The 22802-nt window shown below is 49.2% G+C and overlaps 1 protein-coding gene across 1 annotated transcript in view; it reads right to left on the reverse strand.

The window, feature by feature from the left end:
- CREB3L2 (cAMP responsive element binding protein 3 like 2) overlaps positions 1-22802 on the reverse strand; it is a 44576-nt gene that overhangs the window by 14002 nt on the left and 7772 nt on the right. The window lies entirely within an intron of this gene.

The raw sequence follows: 22802 nt of genomic DNA on the forward strand, positions 1-22802 counted from the left end.
ATCAAGCCTATAGTCTGTGGGGAGTATTCAATGCAATGGCGAGCGCATGGCAGCGAATCCTGTTTTTGATTCGCAGTGCGCTCGCCATGATTTTACGCTCCCCTGCAATTCGCCGCCAGCCCTGACTATTCAATGCGTCAGGGGCTCGCTGCCCCTGACGGCGAAAAATATCCTCAGTGACGAATCCCCCTGCGCAGATGCTCCATGCCTGTCTGGAGTCTGCAGGGGGATGGGAGGGACTGGTGTCGCCGGGGTGGAGCGCGCTGATGCAGGCGGGAGCCTCCGCACAGCCTGGGGACAGGTCCAGCAGCAGCAGAGCCTCCGGCTCCAGCAGTCCCAGCGCTGACATCACCGTGCTGTGGCTGCCGGAGCCAAAGGTCTGCTGCTGCTGCGTCCCTGTTCCGAGTGTCACTGTCAGAGGTGAGCACAGTGTGGGAGGGGAAAGGGATTGCCGGGAGGCGGCAGTAGCAGGACGGCGGCCAGGGTACTGGCCAGTATTCAATGCCGCTGGGTGTTAGGACTCAGGAGCTGGGTGATCAGCGACAGCGTCCTCCTCCCACCTCCCTGGCGTCACACAGCTGCTGGGACAGCACAGCAGGAGCACAGCGCGGCGAGGACATGGGGGGTGCGGCTGACCGGACACTCACCCTGGCTGTCTGCCTGGCACTACATGTTCTCCTCGGGTGTACAGGTAACTATAGTGATACCTGTCTCCTGGGTGTGAGGTGTACAGAGTCCCACGTGTAACTACTGCTACTCTGCCATGTACTGTACCTACCCACAGCACAGCAGCCAGTGCTACACATACTATATACTGTACTGTATGCTACACATACATACATACATACATGCTAACGTCCTGTCAGTACCTGTGGCTGTGTTAATGGCTGCATTGCTGTCTGTATTAGTGGTTGCATTGGTGCTATCAGTGGCTACAGTATATCTGTATTATTAGTGGCTGCATTTCTATCGGTGGCTGTCACTGTATCAGTAGCCGTATCTATATCCATGACTGCATTGCTACCTCTTTCTGTATCTGTATTAGTGGCATCCAGCAGGGTCTGGCAGGAGGTCCCTGCGGTGTATGTGAGATCAGCGGCGGGGTACCTGCAGTGGATGTGAAATACTAGTTCCCATCCACTGCAGGGACCCCGCCACTGATATCACATACACTGCAGGGACCTCCTGCACGCCAGCACTACCTGACATGACCCTGCGCTGCCAGACCCCACTGCATGCCACCCACCAGCGGGCAGGGGGTCCCTGCAACCCTTATTTGAGATCAGCGGGGCCCCCCTGCAATATGTAAGTGAATCAGCCGCACAGCATATGTAACCAGCAGCGCCCCCCTGCATATGGTATGTAAAAAAAAAATATAATTAAAAATATATTTGTGTTACTTGTCCAGTAAAAAAATAGAAAGACTCATAACCCCCCCCCCCCATCATTTTAAAGGATCACATTCCAGTTCACCTAAAAAAGATGACGAATGTGAAATGGAGAATCATGACAAAAATTAATGGAGAAAGCAGTTCTCCATTTCAGCATTGAATACACTGTCGGCGAATTCCACTAAAAACCCCATTGAAAATCACAGGCGAATTGTGGAGAATCATTTACGGCGAATCGGCAGACATTCGCTGTTCATTTGTGGCGAATTGCCTCCATTGAATATGGCGAATTGTTTTTTCTAACAGAAAATTCGCCGTTAACCCAGCGAATTGCCAGATTCACTGAAAAAAACGGCGAATCTGAGGCATTGAATACTGGCCTGTGTGTGACTGCTGCTGTATCTGCGTAACAAATAGAACTATACGGTGGCCCACCACCCACGTCCAGTGCCTACCTATGAAGTTTTTAATGGTCTACGACTCCTGGTGACTGCCCTGTTGTAAACATGTGTTATGCGTAGTGTTTGAATAATGCACCACTTCTTACTTTTATTTTTGTATTCTCAAAATTCAATAAAAAAATGCATGATTAAAAAAAAAAAAAAAACAGGAGTCACATCCCGCATATCACTGCTCAGCAGAAGCTGCTTGTGCGTCCTAACTGCTCAGCTTTGTTAATAAGACGTTATATAATGGAAAAAGTCAGACAAAACTGACCACTGGTGATATAAATCCCACCCCTTCCTCCATAACCCTACATAATATGTACAATAAACGGTGAAACATAATGGGATCTACTGCGCTACTACTGCAGTCAGAACCATGAGTATTTGGAGCCTACGGACTAGGCCCAGATAGGGGACAGGTTTGGGAGGGCACCAATCCCCCTGTCACTGTCATGGTTTAGGGTTACACGTCGCACCTCCGCTGCAGCTAGTGAGAAAAACCAACATGGAAGGCGGTTTATGGTTTGTGTATAAGTGAGAGGGGCGTTCTGTGTAAATAAGACACCAGACCTCCCGCTAAGACCCCCAGCTCAGTGTAAACAGGAAGATCCCCAGCCAAATAATCCTATAAACCCCTACAGCAGCACCCGGGTGACCCTGAAACAATACAGACAGTAAACGTTCGCCAAATGGCAATCGCAAACGGGATTTAAAATATAAAGTAAACTATAAAACTGCTGTATATATAGGACAGATACGGTCTCATTGGCGCTATTTCCACAGAATTAGGAGGGGGGGACGATAAGTCTCTAATAACTGTACAGTTGGCTAAACCAATAATTCAATATTTTAGGAATTCAGCTGCAGTACATCATGGATTTCTATGGAGACATCACTGATGTACAGATGTTGCTGGGTTCCTAGGAACTCTGGATACAAAGCCCTGAATTGGGGCTGCTCCCACCCACCTTTCCACTTGGGGTATGGATCATAGGGTCAAACCAATTACAATTAAGGCAGACAGGCCATAGGTAGACACAGTAAAAAAAATCGATAGGGACAAAGGGTTGACACAAGCAGTAGGTCGACTGATCTACCGCATACCTCAGACTTGAACCTGTCTCTCGGCCTTACTCAGAGATGTAGTGTTGGTTGGGACTGACCGTGTACTGTGCAGCATTTGAGGGGGGTTACAGGCAGCCAGTACACTATCACCGCCTGCATAGAAATGTAAATAAATCCATTTGCACCCCCCTCTGCATTACACTGTGGTTTGTTCTAGGAGTAAATTGCTCCCAGTCCTAATACTGGTTCTCACAGTACAGACGCCCATTGTGCATACAGTACACGCATTCTACAGGAACCAACCGCACATCAGGGTGAGAAGACTCTGCAAATATGCAAGTGGCAAAGGTTTGTACTGGGGGGAGGGGCAGGAACCCCCTTCTTCAGTCTCTGGGGTGCAACATTCTTACAAGTACTCAATGTGTCAATTCATAAAGCGGCTACATCCCAGCTGCTTTCTATAGTAACCGTCTGCAGGGGACAGGAGTCCCTCATACCCAGTCCTGCAGACGACCGGAGTCCCTCATACCCAGTCCTGCAGACGACCGGAGTCCCTCATACACAGTCCTGCAGAGGACCGGAGTCCCTCATACACAGTCCTGCAGACGACCGGAGTCCCTCATACACAGTCCTGCAGAGGACCGGAGTCCCTCATACACAGTCCTGCAGAGGACCGGAGTCCCTCATACACAGTCCTGCAGAGGACCGGAGTCCCTCATACACAGTCCTGCAGAGGACCGGAGTCCCTCATACACAGTCCTGCAGAGGACCGGAGTCCCTCGTACACAGTCCTGCAGACGACCGGAGTCCCTCATACACAGTCCTGCAGATGACCGGAGTCCCTCGTACACAGTCCTGCAGACGACCGGAGTCCCTCGTACACAGTCCTGCAGACGACCGGAGTCCCTCGTACCCAGTCCTGCAGACGACCGGAGTCCCTCATACCCAGTCCTGCAGACGACCGGAGTCCCTCATACCCAGTCCTGCAGAGGACCGGAGTCCCTCATACACAGTCCTGCAGACGACCGGAGTCCCTCATACCCAGTCCTGCAGACGACCGGAGTCCCTCATACACAGTCCTGCAGATGACCGGAGTCCCTCATACACAGTCCTGCAGAGGACCGGAGTCCCTCATACACAGTCCTGCAGAGGACCGGAGTCCCTCATACACAGTCCTGCAGATGACCGGAGTCCCTCGTACACAGTCCTGCAGACGACCGGAGTCCCTCGTACACAGTCCTGCAGATGACAGGAGTCCCTCATACCCAGTCCTGCAGAGGACCGGAGTCCCTCATACACAGTCCTGCAGACGACCGGAGTCCCTCATACCCAGTCCTGCAGAGGACCGGAGTCCCTCATACACAGTCCTGCAGAGGACCGGAGTCCCTCATACACAGTCCTGCAGAGGACCGGAGTCCCTCATACACAGTCCTGCAGAGGACCGGAGTCCCTCGTACACAGTCCTGCAGACGACCGGAGTCCCTCGTACACAGTCCTGCAGACGACCGGAGTCCCTCGTACACAGTCCTGCAGATGACCGGAGTCCCTCGTACACAGTCCTGCAGATGACCGGAGTCCCTCGTACACAGTCCTGCAGACGACCGGAGTCCCTCGTACACAGTCCTGCAGACGACCGGAGTCCCTCGTACCCAGTCCTGCAGACGACCGGAGTCCCTCATACACAGTCCTGCAGAGGACCGGAGTCCCTCGTACACAGTCCTGCAGACGACCGGAGTCCCTCGTACACAGTCCTGCAGAGGACCGCAGTCCCTCGTACACAGTCCTGCAGAGGACCGCAGTCCCTCATACACAGTCCTGCAGATGACCGGAGTCCCTCATACACAGTCCTGCAGAGGACCGGAGTCCCTCATACACAGTCCTGCAGAGGACCGGAGTCCCTCATACACAGTCCTGCAGAGGACCGGAGTCCCTCGTACACAGTCCTGCAGAGGACCGGAGTCCCTCGTACACAGTCCTGCAGACGACCGGAGTCCCTCGTACACAGTCCTGCAGAGGACCGCAGTCCCTCGTACACAGTCCTGCAGAGGACCGCAGTCCCTCATACACAGTCCTGCAGATGACCGGAGTCCCTCATACACAGTCCTGCAGAGGACCGGAGTCTCTCATACACAGTCCTGCAGAGGACCGGAGTCCCTCATACACAGTCCTGCAGAGGACCGGAGTCCCTCGTACACAGTCCTGCAGAGGACCGGAGTCCCTCATACACAGTCCTGCAGAGGACCGCAGTCCCTCATACACAGTCCTGCAGATGACCGGAGTCCCTCATACACAGTCCTGCAGAGGACCGGAGTCCCTCATACACAGTCCTGCAGAGGACCGGAGTCCCTCATACACAGTCCTGCAGAGGACCGGAGTCCCTCATACACAGTCCTGCAGAGGACCGGAGTCCCTCGTACACAGTCCTGCAGACGACCGGAGTCCCTCGTACACAGTCCTGCAGACGACCGGAGTCCCTCGTACACAGTCCTGCAGATGACCGGAGTCCCTCGTACACAGTCCTGCAGATGACCGGAGTCCCTCGTACACAGTCCTGCAGACGACCGGAGTCCCTCATACCCAGTCCTGCAGACGACCGGAGTCCCTCATACCCAGTCCTGCAGACGACCGGAGTCCCTCATACACAGTCCTGCAGAGGACCGGAGTCCCTCGTACACAGTCCTGCAGACGACCGGAGTCCCTCGTACACAGTCCTGCAGATGACCGGAGTCCCTCATACACAGTCCTGCAGATGACTGGAGTCCCTCATACACAGTCCTGCAGAGGACCGCAGTCCCTCATACACAGTCCTGCAGATGACTGGAGTCCCTCATACACAGTCCTGCAGACGACCGGAGTCCCTCATACACAGTCCTGCAGACGACCAGAGTCCCTCATACCCAGTCCTGCAGACCACCGGAGTCCCTCATACCCAGACCGGAGTCCCTCATACACAGTCCTGCAGATGACTGGAGTCCCTCATACACAGTCCTGCAGAGGACCGCAGTCCCTCATACACAGTCCTGCAGACGACCGGAGTCCCTCATACACAGTCCTGCAGATGACTGGAGTCCCTCATACACAGTCCTGCAGACGACCGGAGTCCCTCATACCCAGTCCTGCAGACCACCGGAGTCCCTCATACCCAGACCGGAGTCCCTCATACACAGTCCTGCAGATGACTGGAGTCCCTCATACACAGTCCTGCAGAGGACCGCAGTCCCTCATACACAGTCCTGCAGATGACTGGAGTCCCTCATACACAGTCCTGCAGACGACCGGAGTCCCTCATACACAGTCCTGCAGACGACCGGAGTCCCTCATACCCAGTCCTGCAGGCCACCGGAGTCCCTCATACCCAGTCCTGCAGACGCCCGGAGTCCCTCATACACAGTCCTGCAGATGACCGGAGTCCCTCATACACAGTCCTGCAGACGCCCGGAGTCCCTCATACACAGTCCTGCAGACGCCCGTAGTCCCTCATACACAGTCCTGCAGACGACCGTAGTCCCTCATACACAGTCCTGCAGACGACCGGAGTCCCTCATACACAGTCCTGCAGACGACCGGAGTCCCTCATACACAGTCCTGCAGATGACCGGAGTCCCTCATACACAGTCCTGCAGATGACCGGAGTCCCTCATACACAGTCCTGCAGACGACCGGAGTCCCTCATACACAGTCCTGCAGACGACCGGAGTCCCTCATACACAGTCCTGCAGATGACCGGAGTCCCTCATACACAGTCCTGCAGATGACTGGAGTCCCTCATACACAGTCCTGCAGAGGACCGCAGTCCCTCATACACAGTCCTGCAGATGACCGGAGTCCCTCATACACAGTCCTGCAGAGGACCGGAGTCCCTCGTACACAGTCCTGCAGAGGACCGGAGTCCCTCATACACAGTCCTGCAGAGGACCGGAGTCCCTCATACACAGTCCTGCAGAGGACCGGAGTCCCTCGTACACAGTCCTGCAGACGACCGGAGTCCCTCGTACACAGTCCTGCAGACGACCGGAGTCCCTCATACACAGTCCTGCAGATGACCGGAGTCCCTCGTACACAGTCCTGCAGATGACCGGAGTCCCTCGTACACAGTCCTGCAGACGACCGGAGTCCCTCATACCCAGTCCTGCAGACGACCGGAGTCCCTCATACCCAGTCCTGCAGACGACCGGAGTCCCTCATACACAGTCCTGCAGAGGACCGGAGTCCCTCGTACACAGTCCTGCAGACGACCGGAGTCCCTCGTACACAGTCCTGCAGATGACCGGAGTCCCTCATACACAGTCCTGCAGATGACTGGAGTCCCTCATACACAGTCCTGCAGAGGACCGCAGTCCCTCATACACAGTCCTGCAGATGACTGGAGTCCCTCATACACAGTCCTGCAGACGACCGGAGTCCCTCATACACAGTCCTGCAGACGACCGGAGTCCCTCATACCCAGTCCTGCAGACCACCGGAGTCCCTCATACCCAGACCGGAGTCCCTCATACACAGTCCTGCAGATGACTGGAGTCCCTCATACACAGTCCTGCAGAGGACCGCAGTCCCTCATACACAGTCCTGCAGACGACCGGAGTCCCTCATACACAGTCCTGCAGATGACTGGAGTCCCTCATACACAGTCCTGCAGATGACTGGAGTCCCGCATACACAGTCCTGCAGACGCCCGTAGTCCCTCATACACAGTCCTGCAGACGACCGGAGTCCCTCATACACAGTCCTGCAGAGGACCGGAGTCCCTCATACACAGTCCTGCAGACGGCCGGAGTCCCTCATACACAGTCCTGCAGACGGCCGTAGTCCCTTATACACAGTCCTGCAGATGACTAGAGTCCCTCATACACAGTCCTGCAGACGCCCGTAGTCCCTCATACACAGTCCTGCAGATGACTAGAGTCCCTCATACACAGTCCTGCAGACGCCCGTAGTCCCTCATACACAGTCCTGCAGACGGCCGTAGTCCCTTATACACAGTCCTGCAGATGACTAGAGTCCCTCATACACAGTCCTGCAGACGCCCGTAGTCCCTCATACACAGTCCTGCAGATGACTAGAGTCCCTCATACACAGTCCTGCAGACGCCCGTAGTCCCTCATACACAGTCCTGCAGACGACCGGAGTCCCTCATACACAGTCCTGCAGACGACCGGAGTCCCTCATACACAGTCCTGCAGACGACCGGAGTCCCTCATACACAGTCCTGCAGACGACCGGAGTCCCTCATACACAGTCCTGCAGACGCCCGTAGTCCCTCATACACAGTCCTGCAGATGACTAGAGTCCCTCATACACAGTCCTGCAGACGCCCGTAGTCCCTCATACACAGTCCTGCAGATGACTAGAGTCCCTCATACCCAGTCCTGCAGACGACCGGAGTCCCTCATACCCAGTCCTGCAGACGACCAGAGTCCCTCATACACAGTCCTGCAGACGACCGGAGTCCCTCATACCCAGTCCTGCAGACGACCGGAGTCCCTCATACACAGTCCTGCAGACGACCGGAGTCCCTCATACACAGTCCTGCAGAGGACCGGAGTCCCTCATACACAGTCCTGCAGAGGACCGGAGTCCCTCATACACAGTCCTGCAGATGACTGGAGTCCCTCATACACAGTCCTGCAGATGACTAGAGTCCCTCATACACAGTCCTGCAGATGACTGGAGTCCCGCATACACAGACCTGCAGACGACCGGAGTCCCTCATACCCAGTCCTGCAGAGGACCGGAGTCCCTCATACCCAGTCCTGCAGAGGACCGGAGTCCCTCATACACAGTCCTGCAGACGACCGGAGTCCCTCATACACAGTCCTGCAGAGGACCGGAGTCCCTCATACACAGTCCTGCAGACGACCGGAGTCCCTCATACACAGACCTGCAGATGACTGGAGTCCCTCATACACAGTCCCGCAGACGCCCGTAGTCCCTTATACACAGTCCTGCAGATGACCGGAGTCCCTCATACACAGTCCTGCAGATGACCGGAGTCCCTCGTATTTGGACATAGCAACATCCCATGTGAACTCTCATCTTAGTAAATTTCCCCCATAGAGAGGACACACAGGAGCAGGCAGAAAGGATCGGCTTATACATATATTTGTTCTACTCCAGGAGAAGCAGCTGCTGCTATTGACAAAGAAAGGCGTTTGTATTTAACACACTTTGGTGGTTATTCTGGTTGATTTGCAAGGCTGATAATTCGCAGCCTTGCGAGTCCACCAAACCACGGCTTGCGAATGGTTGGCAGACGCCACCTATTCACAAGGGTGACTCGCTTTCAGGGGCTTGCGAATGGATGTTACACAGTAATAACCATTCGTAGGATAGAGGGAACCTTCCCCCATCTCTCTCGATGGTCGCAGACTCTCAAGTCACTTAGATACGCGTGCATGCTGGAAACTAAATGGCCTTGCGTATGCGCAGTACAAAAACCATCGGTCCCCGTGCCAACACCGCCCTGCTGTGAGCCGACCAGAATAAGGGCCTCTGTCCCTTTAAACCCGGCACAATCTCCGCCAGCGGTTGTTGGAAGAATCTGGGGGCTGATTTGGCAGCCGGGACTTGGTGCGATTGCGGCTGAGGCTGGAGAGACATTAACCCTTCGGAGTCTCCCTGTAACTTACTGCTCCGCCCTATATACAACAATCTCTCCGGCAGGGACGGGGTTAACAGGCCGGTGTTAAATTCATTACTGAAGAATAAATCCAGACAGTTACGTAGGGGAACCACGAACCCAGACAAACACCCCAAAGTCTGAAACCCGAGCAGGTTTTTCCATGAGTCACCGCAGATTTTCCAACTTAAAAAATACAGAAATTAGCATGTGTGAGTCCTCTTAAAGCGAGGGCCGTCGGGAAGGGAGATAGTGTGTGGGGTGGGGGGGGGGGGATAGTGACCACTGGGAGAACGAGACAGAGACTGTGGAGAAGGATAAGAGACATGGGGAGAATGTATAATACGACGACAACCCCGTTTTTCTGTGTCCTTCCCAATAACGGGCGACACAAGCATAATAGATAGGGTGACAGTCAAAAGGTTGACATGATGTTCTCTTTTTTTTGTCCCGAGTGTCGACTTAGTCAACATCATCTGCTGCATTCGCCAGGCTTCAGGCACGGTGCCTCACTGCGCCCGGCACACTATTTTAGTAGTGGATGGTAGGGCATGAAAGCCCATGTTGACCGTTTGACTGTTGACTTAGCTACTGTCGACCTAATGCTTGTGTCGGCCTTCGGCATGTCAACATATTCCAGGTGTTGACCCAACGCATGTTGACTTTTGGTGCATCAACCCAACGACCATATACCAATACAGGAAGGACAAGGGAAGGGGGTCAGGCGATAGGATGGACAGAGAGAAAGCCAAGTACTGACTATAAGGAGGCAGATCGGAGCCAGGACGAAGAGAGGAGAGATGTGCTCCAGATGTTCGGGATTGCACACAGCTTCCACAGATGGGATTGCAGGGACGCAGGGCTGCGTTGCATCATCTGAGTAACCCCCCCCTCACACTCCCCCCCTCCCCCCTCCCATACACAGAACAGACTGCAATTTATTTTATAGCACCAGCAGAGGGTCCCCTGATCTCGCGCACTCCGCACAGCCCCAGTCCCCCCTGTACAGCCTGGCCATGGTCCAAAGGGACCCCCAGGGTCTTTGTGAAGCGTGTCCCCCCTCTTGTCTAGGGCGGCAGGGGGAGAGATGGCAAAGTAAACATCCCCTACCAGTTATTCTGCCAATCCATACCCTGCAAGCTGGCAGCACACAGACCTCTGCCGTTCCTCCGCACCACAGCATTATACAGGGTACCGGGACGCTGCGGCCTGTCCCCGAGGTGGGTCCTGGGTGTTTACAGCAACAAAAACAGAGAACGAAAAACAAAATTCTCTTGCCTCCTTTTTTGACCCATTACCTGTGCTCCCAGCATCGCTGTGGTTTCCGGATGTATGAAAAGGTGTCTAGGTCATTGGTTGACATGGGGAAATGATGACATGCACAAAATCGACACAAGCGAAAAGGTCGACGTGAGTTTTTAACAATATTTTCCCATTTTGTGGGGGACTTTTTCATATTTTATCGTTCCCAATGGGCACGCGTTCATGTGTGTTTAGCTCAGTGGTAGCGTAGCCAAGCACATGGCAAAATGTAGGCACTACACTAAAAAGGGGAGGACAGTTAGAACCATGTTGCATTCCAACAAAACTTAAGAACCCCCCCCCCCCCAGTGGCCAAATTATCATGGAGTACATTAAACAGGGCCAAATAAGTAGTTTAGACAAAGAACAGACGGAGGTGCTTCTGACCTATCCGCGAGCTCTGCAAAATGACAGCGTTGTACAATAATAACAACCATTATCTCCACAGGACTGAGAGACGCGGTTGTGTATTCCAAGCCTGGGGGCTATGAGCTGTATACGGACAAGTCCCAACGCTGCGCCGAGCCGTAACATGAGCCCAGGTGTTACCTGGCAGGATACAAAGAATGTCTGTATATGGAAGGAATCCGTCTCTCTGCACAGATCGGACCAGGCATTCCTGCCGATAGCCGCCGGTACCTCCAGACACAGGCCCTTATTAGGGGTTGTCAGAGACCAGCGCCCTTATTGTAAGTCATTTCATATTACAGCTAGCCACAAACAAACCAAACGGTTCTGTTCAATAAAGGCCTAAGAGAGAGAGGCCTTTGGATTATTTTAGCTTTCTGGCAATACACACCACTGTGCAACTTTTACTACGCATATGGTAAAAGATAAATGCAACGTGTCTTATTGTCCGGCAATACACATAGGAGTGATCATTGGGGATCGGATCTGTGCCTTATCCCAGGAGGGCAAAAACAGACACTTCACCTGATGATAGAAAAACGTAGAAGAAAAGCACAGAAAAGAACCAGATCTACAAAGCAATTTACCACTTTTACACCAGAACTGCTGGGTCGCACCGGCATTTTTGGACCCGGATGTGACCCGGCAGTTCCCTTTTACATCGGGCGACGCCGGTGAAGTCAGGCCCTGAGCCGGCGCTTGGAGACGACATCATCTCCAAGCGTCGGGAAACCCACCAGCCGGGACCCCCGCAATGCCGACCGACATGCTAGGGGCAAGCCCAGCACCCAGGAACGCTGCTGGGCTGCGCACAGCCTCCACCCATAAGGTGAATGGATGCCGCCTACTTCAGCTCTACGCGGCCCCTGTCCAACCTCTGGACTGACCGCAGGATGCTGCAGTCCAGAGGTTAGGGCTCCCATATTGGTGGAAATGGGTCAGATGACCCGGGTTACCCATTTACACGGCCCCTGACTCCGGGGAAGCCCCATGTCTGACCCTGAACATTTGCCGGGTCGGACCCCCTTTTACACTAAGCCCTGGCCCAACGTGAGTTTTTTCACATTTTTTGAGCCGACAGGCGGTAATCTCCCACCACTACGGTGCGGTCGGAGAATAAAATGGTGTGCCCGAAACATGGCGAGCGCAGCGAGATATGCGAGGGGACGCTGTACACTCGTTTCCATGTCGACATTCAGGGCAAAGAACGTGAAAAACTCATGTCGACACTATCTAAGGCAGGAGTATTACAGAACATGACAGACACCGCTATGACTAGAACTAGTGTAATTACGGTTACAGACGCAATGATGCGCCAGTCTGAGGGAGACCGCAATGTCTGCACTGAAGGAGGAACATAGTCACATATACCCTGTGGGACCAGGGTCATACTCAGCGCTGTAATCACCGTACAATAAGGCCACTAGAGTATGCTGCCCCCTGATCAGTGCGCCCCTATGCATGTGCCCGGTTGACCACTAGTATAAGTAATGGAATATAAGTTGGTATCTAACAAATGCTAATTGAATTTTTTTTTTTTTTTTAAAGAAAAAAAGAAATTGAGCTCAGTGCAGTGTCACAGTTGCTGCAGTTCTCCTGCGTTTGCATAAATGGGTGTGTTTGAAACATCTGCGACCAATCAAATGCATTCATCGTCATCATCGGAGTGCAACATACACCAGGGTCGGGATGGACGTCAGAAGACCACCATCATGCGCAAATATCTGCAGCGTGGCCGGAATGGGGTGAGACCATTGCAACATCATCAAATGCTTACCAGTCTATGGCAACAAACATCAAAACGCTGTCATCGACAACAAAAACATCGATGGTTGTGAACCATCACTATGCAATGTCAAGTTTTACTAAATTTGGCCGGTTCCGAGGTCTTGAGCATTTCGGCAGTATGGTCAGGATTACAGAGTTGGGTCCTGCGGTCGTTGGCCAAGTTCTAGCCGCGCTCCCTCCCAGATTAGCGACTGGTCACTAACACGGTGATATAAAATATATCTTTATACTGGAATCCATATCTTAGGACTTTGGCAGATGAAGTGGTAGGATCATAATGACTTCATTAATCCAGATGTAGGCCAAGACCAGAAACCGAGGGTTCTGGCAGAGCGGAGAGCCCGTCCCCCTTGGCCGGAGAGAACGCCAGGTCCAACTTGTGCTTGCATCTGGCTTCCATCTCCAGCGGGGCCTTCCCAGGCCAACAGTTCTACACTGGGCCGAACAGCTGGGGGAAGGGGAGGGGGGTGACTGCTTCCCTGAGGTGTGGGTGGGGTGTTCCCCTTCAGTAAACAAAGCTCGCACTGCCCTGTAAAATATTTGCTCCCAACCACACCAGTGGGCAATGCCAAAGACTTGGAGCCACCACTTGTTCATATTTATTTATTATTTACCCTCTGACAGGAAGGTACAATGCCTGGTTACAGTGCTGCCCCATGGTGAGGCATGTCCAAACTACGGCCCTCCAGTTGTGGCAAAACTACAAGTCCCATCACGCCTTGCCACAGTTTTGCAATTAGGGAATGCTAAAACTATTGCAAGGCATGCTGGGATGTGTAGTTTCACAACAGCTGGAGGGCCGCAGTTTGGACATGCCTGGTCTATAGGCTTCATGCAACATACTGTAGAGAAGTATGAGGTAGGACGAGCGCCATATCCAGGTCCTGACCCGCCAACGCCACAAGGTCACCACTCGCCGGTCATCTCTTCCCGGGAAAACAAACCAAACCTTTGTATAACTCTGCAGAGCTGTATAATACGTATTATTTGCGTCATTAACAGACACAGAACAAAATCACATACAGGCAATGGCAGCAAGAAACATATATAGGAAATAAATGACCTACTCTTTGCTGTATCCTCCAGCCGCCTCACAAAGGGCCCCAGCCACAACCCCAGTCCCGTAACTGCGCAGGGGGCAAACTGATCATTATCCCTGGAATCATTAACAGGAGGACCAAATGGAAACTGTTTTCTAAGAAGTCCCCTCACGAGCGAGGTATCGTCTTGCACAGGCGGCGATGGATTAACCAACATCCTTAGTAATCCCCGGACGCAGCGTTTTACAGCACGCACCAAGGGGGGTCCACGGTCATGACGCACACACTACATACAAAATGCCCACAATCATGCATTCAATAATAAAGATCATGTCAGTGTAATCTACTGCTCGTAATGAGTCTCCACAGGGAACAGGATAAAGGGAAACAAAAAGAAATAAAAGTATTATTTAAGAGGATTACAAGTAAATGGACATATACAGAGGTGTTCTCAGACAATATTGCCGCGGTTGCGCCAAACAGCACCTCTGGGCACCAGGTCCCGCCTGAATCGGCTTAAGCCAAGCGTCTTTGACGTCCACATGTGCGTCTTGATCCCGCAAATTAGCCCAGCGAGTATAGTACACAGAGTAAGGCAGACATGGCCAAATTGTGCCCCTCCAGCTGTTGTGAAACTACACATCCCAGCATGCCTTGCCACAGTTTTAGCATTCCCTAATAGCAAAGCTGTGGCAAGGCATGATGGGACTTGTAGTTTTACAACAGCTGGAGGGCCATCGTTTGGTAAGGTTTTCCCGTGACCAAGAGGCACTACATAAAAAAAAAAAGTTGCTACACTACACAGCCTGGTCCAGTTGCACCGGTTTTCTGTGCCATGTGGAGTTTTGGGGTCCGTGGTAGGAGGACACTATTAATAATAATAATAATAATAATAATAATAATAATAATAATAATAATAATAATAATAATAATGTAGCCACGTACTTGGAACTACCAACATTACTAAGGCACAGAGCGTCACGCACAGCTCACGTGGTGCCAAGTCAGGGATCGCTGTCGGGTCACATGATGCAAAAGAGAGAGCCAACGGCATCACTAGACTTTAGGTGTAAACAAAAATAAAACTAAAAATGGCAAAATATACAAAAAACACAGTGCAGCCCTGCATGCTGGTTACCATGACAGCGGACGATGGTATTTCCATGCCGCTGCCCCAGGTAGGGGGCTGTTGTTCTTAGGCAGACGCACATGGAATGCACACCCCCGTGTAAATACTAACCTTTACACGCTTACGTAATGTGCCACAGGCTGAATGATCTAACTGCACAGGAGAAACCTAGTGCAGGCCATTAATGGTGTAATTGCATAGTCTCTTCGCAACCATGGTTACACTAATGTCTGGTAACCGTGGTGCGTTCTGCTATAATTCATATCACATAAGGGACATAAGCCTTAAAAAGTGATAAAATAGAGAGTGATAAAAACACCAGCCAGTGAGCCCCTAACTGCCATTTTTCAAACCCAGTCTGTGACATGACAGATATGAGCAGAATTGGCTGTTAGTTTATCACTTTCACGTGTATCACTTTTCAAGCTTAGTACATCTGGAGAACACCAATATGTAAATTACTGTGCTTGAATATATATCAAATATTCAAGCCCTTCGCGTTTTTTGCACATATTATTTGCTCTTCTCATGGAATAAAAATGGATTCATTCAGGCATTTTTATTGTTAGTCGACAGAAAATACTCAAAATATTTATCAAATAAAATAAATTGGAGTTCACTGCTTACGTCAACATAGTCCTAATTAAACCCTGGTGTCATCAGAGGTCACGAATGTATTGCTTTCCGCTACTGTGCAATGAAAGTGCTTTAAATCATTTAAACGTTCCCCTGCCTGTAAGAAGCCCCGCACATGGTTTGCACATTTCCAAACCGGAGCTTCATCATGAAGATCAAAGAACAATAAAAAATAAGAATGGTTGAAAAACTCCAAAATCAGGCGAAGAAATACATACGATTCCCAGAGATGGAATATTGTCCCGGTGGACATTGGAGAAATGTGGAGACAACGGCACAAGCCAACATGTCTAAAAAAAATACTCAGAAAATGAACAGCAATTCAGACAAGGCACTGCTAGAGGGATCACCGATAGCCTAGGAGGACTGTGGGAGTTACAGAACTTCATAGCAGGGATTTGAGGAACTGACAAATAATTTAGGTATTTCCATAAGTCTGTGCTTTATTGGAGGGTGACAAAGACAACTATTGTTCAAACAACAATGCATCCATAATATCAAAGAACAATGGTCCCTTAAGACTGTATTACAGGATGTGCGAGACTGCGCCAAGTGGATTCTGATACTGTGATCTGAGGGTCTAAGAGGGGAAAGTTTAGGTTTGTAGGAGGAAAAAGGAGTACCCAAATTAAACCCACAAAAGCATGGAGAGAACATACAAACTCCACATTGTTAGGGCCGTGGTAGGAATCGAACCAAAGACATCTGTGCTGTGATGCAGTAATGCTTACCATTATCAATATCAACCACGCTGTCCTATAAACTGCCAAGTGCATATGCCCTATTAGTTGTCCTGATTTTTATGCGATCCTTGTCTTTATTGTATATTTACTTCCATTACTAAATAATAGAACTATGCTCTAGAATTATATCCCATTAGCAGAATTGCAATGTATCCCAGCTGACAAAGTAATATGAAGGTGCAGCTCACGCCCCCCCCTTAACAATGCACAGGTTGTCCCATAGTCCTCTCGCACAGCCTCAAGTGGTGTCTCACAGAAGTGTCCCCCTGTCTCAGATCCGTATAGGAGGCTTCATGCATAAGGCAGCGGTGTGAGGAGGACACGTGAACTTTACCTGGTCATTTATTATTGTCTACAGTCCCAGCGCCAAATCCAACAGTTCAGTGTGACCCCAACTCCCTTTACCAGAGTCCATAGCGGAGAAGGTGGGTTGCACAATAGGCCTGTACAGAGAACTATATGTCCTTGCTGTTGGGAGACATGAAAACATGGTCACACACTTTGTTCTAGGTCAGGCATGTCCAAACTATGGCCCTCCAGCTGTGGTGAAACTACAAGTCCCATCATGCCTTGCCACAGTTTTGCTATTAGGGAATGCTAAAACTATGGCAAGGCATGCTGGGTTGTGTAGTTTCACAACAGCTGGAGGGTCACGGTTTCGACATGCCAGTTCTAGGTGCTATGGATGGGGCCCACATTTCATAATGTGGGCCCTTTCAAGACATGGCAACCCAGTCACATGCATACAGGTATGAGGAAGCCTCATTGTCTATGGGGGATTCCTAGGGGGGGGGGGGTCATATTTCAAACAGCATATAAATGACAGTTAGGAGCTGATTGGCTTCTACTTGATCTCTCCCTAATTCTTGGTAGCAATATCACTTTATCTCTGCCTACTTTATGTTTCTCCAAAGCTTAGTACATAGACCACAAAGTAGCAACGGATCTGGTCCTAACTGTCATTTTACATGTGTTAAAAATGACAGAAGCCGATTGGTTGGTATTTGATCCCTCTCCGATCTACAAGAAGTTATTCCGAATTTCAGACATTAAAGCACCCTGGGTATAGTTTTCAATAGGAACGCCGCACATCATCGCTCAGAGTTTGCGTTTAAGCCACGATATCCAGATCACTAGATTGTAAGCTCTCTGTACAAGTTTCTCAGCATCCTCACATGTCATTTTTCAGGTTCCATGCAGAATCGGTATGTGTGGTGACACAGGCGGTCCGGGTTGGCAGTTCTGTGGCACCTCACAGATACACAATGATTCGTTATAAGCGGTAAATTAATTTGGCACGCATCTAAAAAGGAGTCTATTCATAATACCGCACTTACGGCTATGAAATAATTCGCAGCGATATGTCAAAGTAATGGCTGCGGGAGGGACAGACCCGGCATTGTGTTCTGAGTGCGGACAAAGGGGTTTTCTGAGGCAATCGTGGTTATTCTTGGCCTGGAGCGGGGCTGGGCTATCCAAGTGTGTTCCCGGGAGTCCGGATCTGGCATCATTGTCATACAGCTGAAATAACGGGTAGGAATCCTGTATCTCCAAGTATAGGAAGAAGTACGCCAGGATTTTCCCAGAAACCCATAAGCCCTGCTGGCCAGACATTAGATGATGGCATCAATGCGGTTTTATAGGGATTTGGAATCAGAATTCACATTTTCTGTATCCTCCCAATTTAGGCCTAGGTCGACACTGACAGAAGATCGACACAAGCTTACGGTCTACATGGACATGGTCGACATGAGTTTCTCAAACTTCATTATACGATTACGCTATGCCCACTTAAATAGTATTGTGCCAAGCGCAGCGCGCTATACGAGGGGACGCAGTACACTTATACATTGTCTGTGTCGACAGAGACACCAAACAAATGCGAAAAACCCATGTCGACCATGTGGTTGTTGATCGTGTCTATGTCGACCATAAGCTTGCGTCCACCTTTTGTCAATGTCTACCATTTTAATGTGTCGACCTAGGCACTTTCAACCTAGACATTGTCTATCATCTATATCAGTGATGGCTAACCTTATCACTACAGCTGTTGAACTACACATTCCAGCATGCCCTGCTACAATTTTACTATTTGGCCATGCTAAAACTGATGCAGGGCATGCTGGGATGTGTAGTTCAACAACAGCTGGAGTGTCAAGGTTAGCCATCACTGATCTATACCGTACACCACGCCGTGTGCAGCAATTTATTGAACCTTCTGAAGAAGAATGCGGGAGTAGTTATTCATAGCATCCAGACAGATTTTCACTTTCATTAATTTAATACATTCTATTAAATAATAGCTAGAATCTGATTGGCTATTTGGCAAAATGTCGACCTGTCATTTACAATGCTTCAACATTGTGCTCTGGAAAATGTGACAGTTGGTGAACTCTCCCTGCTGGCCGACCTGGAACATGTGACCTGTCAGGTGGTCTGGAGACTGACAGTTATTTGCACCGCCAACCTTTTATTTAAAAAAAACAAAACAAAACAATCCCCTCATTATACAAAAAGTGCCATGAATTTTACCTGGTGCATATATGAATATACCAAATGGAGATGACAAAAGTCACCGGCGAAATTGCCGCAGATGATTCAGTCAAAAACGGGAGGTGAAAGCGTATGCGAGAGGGCACACTCATATAGCCAAGATGGCAGGTTTCTCTAACAAGTGATGAGTCTAGCAGCTCAGACTGAGCACATTCCTCTGGGAGGAGGAGAGAGCATTCCTCGGAGCGCAATACACCTCATCTATTGTACAGCACAAAGCCGGCTTCATTCCACAGACTTTACCTTAAAGATACACGGCCCAACTTCCAAAAATTCTGCCGCGTATAAGTCCTCGTTGCCTCAACTAAACCAACATGTACGGTAAAAATACAGAATATCCCATGAACAGCGCTAACTGTGCCCCAGAACTCTATGATCCCTGAGAATCCGCTCTCTCTGGGTCTGGCAGTGCACCCCAAAAATTCTGTAGCCTTCCGGACATTTCTGGAGTATACACAAGTGGGGCCCAAGCGGATTAAGATAGGACGCTAAAGGCTATACCATACATTTAGTAAATACATTTCTTGTTTTAGATTTAATTTTCAATACATAAAAAAGGAAACCATGGTAAAATACTTATTTCTAAGGCGCCACAAAGGGTAGGCAGCGTCGTATTGCCTCAACCTAGAACACATTTTACCTCAGGCGGTTTATTTTATTTGCCTGAAAGCAAACAAATGGCAAAAGAAAAGGAAGGTAACGAGTTTTTAATTAAATAAATTAACTGTTAATTAAAAAAAACTTTATTTGCATAACCCATTAGAACATTTTCCAGAATAGTAAATGGCAGATTGGTGCTGTAAAATTTAAGGTTTGCTCGCTTCAGGGGGAACGGACTAATAGATTATATGACATTATGGATTAATCCTATACGGAGAGCTAGCGAGGCCGTAAATAGGCAAGTATCACCTGAGGGAAAGCAGGTGAGGACTTGTACACACAGCCCCCGTAGGCTGGATTTAGGGGGTAAGGTAGATTTTTAAATAAACCATAAGGAGAATAATCACATTCTACAAAGACTGAAAAATGTGACCTGGATTTAAACCACAGGTTGTCGCTCTTCGGCAGACTACATTTTCCAGCAAGCCTTGTCACAATTATGCTAGATTGCCGCACCACAACTCCCAGCTGTCTTTTGCAACCATTGCAGTACCGAATTAGAACCGCAGCTACGAAATAAATGTAAGGATTACCTTTTATACACTTCTGGAGCTTCTCTTTAATGGCGCAATATAACTTAGCTGGAGGTGGGTTAGTGTGACGCATCGCTCCGGTGAAACACTATTAATGGTCTTGTTAAATGTTAAGCCTAGCGAGACACGAGCCCAGAGGGAACCTTAATTCTCCCGGCTTCCATTTTATTGTAATTATTGGTCTGACAAAAAGGAAGCTCTTGAGTTGCATTACTCAGTGTCATCTCGCCAAACTGATCTCTTTCCCTGTATACAAGACTACAGTCTAAAATAACAGAGGAAGACGTCCGTTCCTGGGCAGAATTACACCCAATAACTGCTCCCCTTAATAGATCTACTGTGCAGAGGACTTCTGAAGGACTGACTTTGCAATGGGGAGTCACCTCAAATAAGATTGGTCAGCACAAATACCCAAGTCCTGACTTAAATCGCAGCATGTATCTTAACCCCTTCCTGACAGAGCTAGTTTTTGCGTTCCTGACAGAGCCATTTTTTTCAAATCTGACATGTCTCACTTAAGTGGGGATAACTTTTTTTTGCTTTTACTTATCCCAGTGATTTTGAGATTGTTTTTTCGTGACACATTGTACTTCAAATTAGTGGTAAATTTGGGTCGATACAGTCTGTGTTTTTTTGTGAAAAATACCAAAATGTCGTGAAAAAATGGAAAATTTAGCGATTTGCAAAATGTTAAATTTTCTGCTTGTGAGACAAATAATCATACCACTCAAAATAGTTAATAACTAACATAGACCATATGTCTACTTTATGTTGCCATCATTATTTCAACTTCCTTTTAATTTTTTTGGACACTAGGAGGCTTCAAATATGAATAGCAAATTCTCAAATTTTCAAGAAAATTTCAAACACTGATTTTTTTAGGGACCAGTTCAGTTCTGATGTGACTTTGAGGGACTTGTATGTGAGACACCCCCATAAATGATGCCATTTCAAAAACTGCACCCCTCACAGTATTCAAAACAGCATTTTGGAAGTTTGTTAACCCTTTAGGTGTTTCACAGGAATTAAAACAAAGTGTAGGTGAAATTTCAAAATTTCATTTTTTTTGCAGATTTGCAAATTTAATACATTTTTCTAAGGAACACAGTACATTTTACTAGAGAAATGTGACTAAAAATTGATTCCCCCAATTCTTTGGTTTTCATAAATATCCTATATGTGGCCCTAGTGTGCACGGTGACCAAACCACAGGCTTCATAATAGAAGGAGCACCTACTTGATTTTGGAGCCTCCTTTTTATGAGATTATTTTTTAGGAACCATGTAGGTTTCTAGGCACCATAAGATGCTAAAAGTTAGGTACCCCCCCACAAGTGACCCCATTTTGCAAACTACACCCTTCAGGGAATTCATCTAGGGGTATAGTGTACATTTCAAACCCCCAGGGGTTTCACCAATTGTGGTACAACTGGGCAGTGAAAATGAAAAAAAAAAAATTTTCATTTTCACAGCTCAGTTGTATCAAAATTGGTGAAACCCCTGGGGGTTTGAAATGTACACTATACCCCTTGATGAATTCCCTGAAGGGTGTAGTTTGCAAAATGGGGTCACTTGTGGGGGGGTTCCACTGTATGGGTGTTTCGGGGGTCATTCAACCAGAATCTGTGCTGCAAAATCCAAAAATCACTCCTTCCCTTCTGAGTCCTGCCATGCACCCAACTGGTATTTTTTGGTCACACATGAGGCATTGCCGTACTCGGGAGAAATTGGGGCACAGATTTTGGGGTGCTTTGTCTCCTTCATTCCTTGTGAAAATGAAAAATTTTGAGCCAGATCTGCATTTTTGTGTAAAAAAATGTAATTTTTTACACAAAAATGCAGTTCTGGCTCAAAATTTTTTATTTTCACAAGGAATGAAGGAGACAAAGCACCCCAAAATCTGTGCCCCAATTTCTCCCGAGTACGGCAATGCCTCACGTGTGACCAAAAAATACCAGTTGGGTGCATGGCAGGACTCAGAAGGGAAGGAGTGATTTTTGGTGGCGGAATGAATGGTGGGTGCTATGTCGCATTAGCAAGACCCCCGAAGCACCAATACAGTGGAACCCCCCCACAAGTGACCCCATTTTGCAAACTACACCCTTCAGGGAATTCATCTAGGGGTATAGTGTACATTTCAAACCCCCAGGGGTTTCACCAATTTTGATACAACTGGGCAGTGAAAATGAAAAAAATAAATTTTTCATTTTCACAGCTCAGTTGTATCAAAATTGGTGAAACCCCGGGGGGTTTGAAATGTACACTATACCCCTTGATGAATTCCCTGAAGGGTGTAGTTTGCAAAATGGGGTCACTTGTGGGGGGGTTCCACTGTATGGGTGTTTCGGGGGTCATTCAACCAGAATCTGTGCTGCAAAATCCAAAAATCACTCCTTCCCTTCTGAGTCCTGCCATGCACCCAACTGGTATTTTTTGGTCACACATGAGGCATTGCCGTACTCGGGAGAAATTGGGGCACAGATTTTGGGTGCT

This window comes from Crinia signifera, chromosome 4 (genome assembly GCF_055691185.1).
Source record: "Crinia signifera chromosome 4, ASM5569118v1, whole genome shotgun sequence".
Taxonomy (NCBI): domain Eukaryota; kingdom Metazoa; phylum Chordata; class Amphibia; order Anura; family Myobatrachidae; genus Crinia; species Crinia signifera.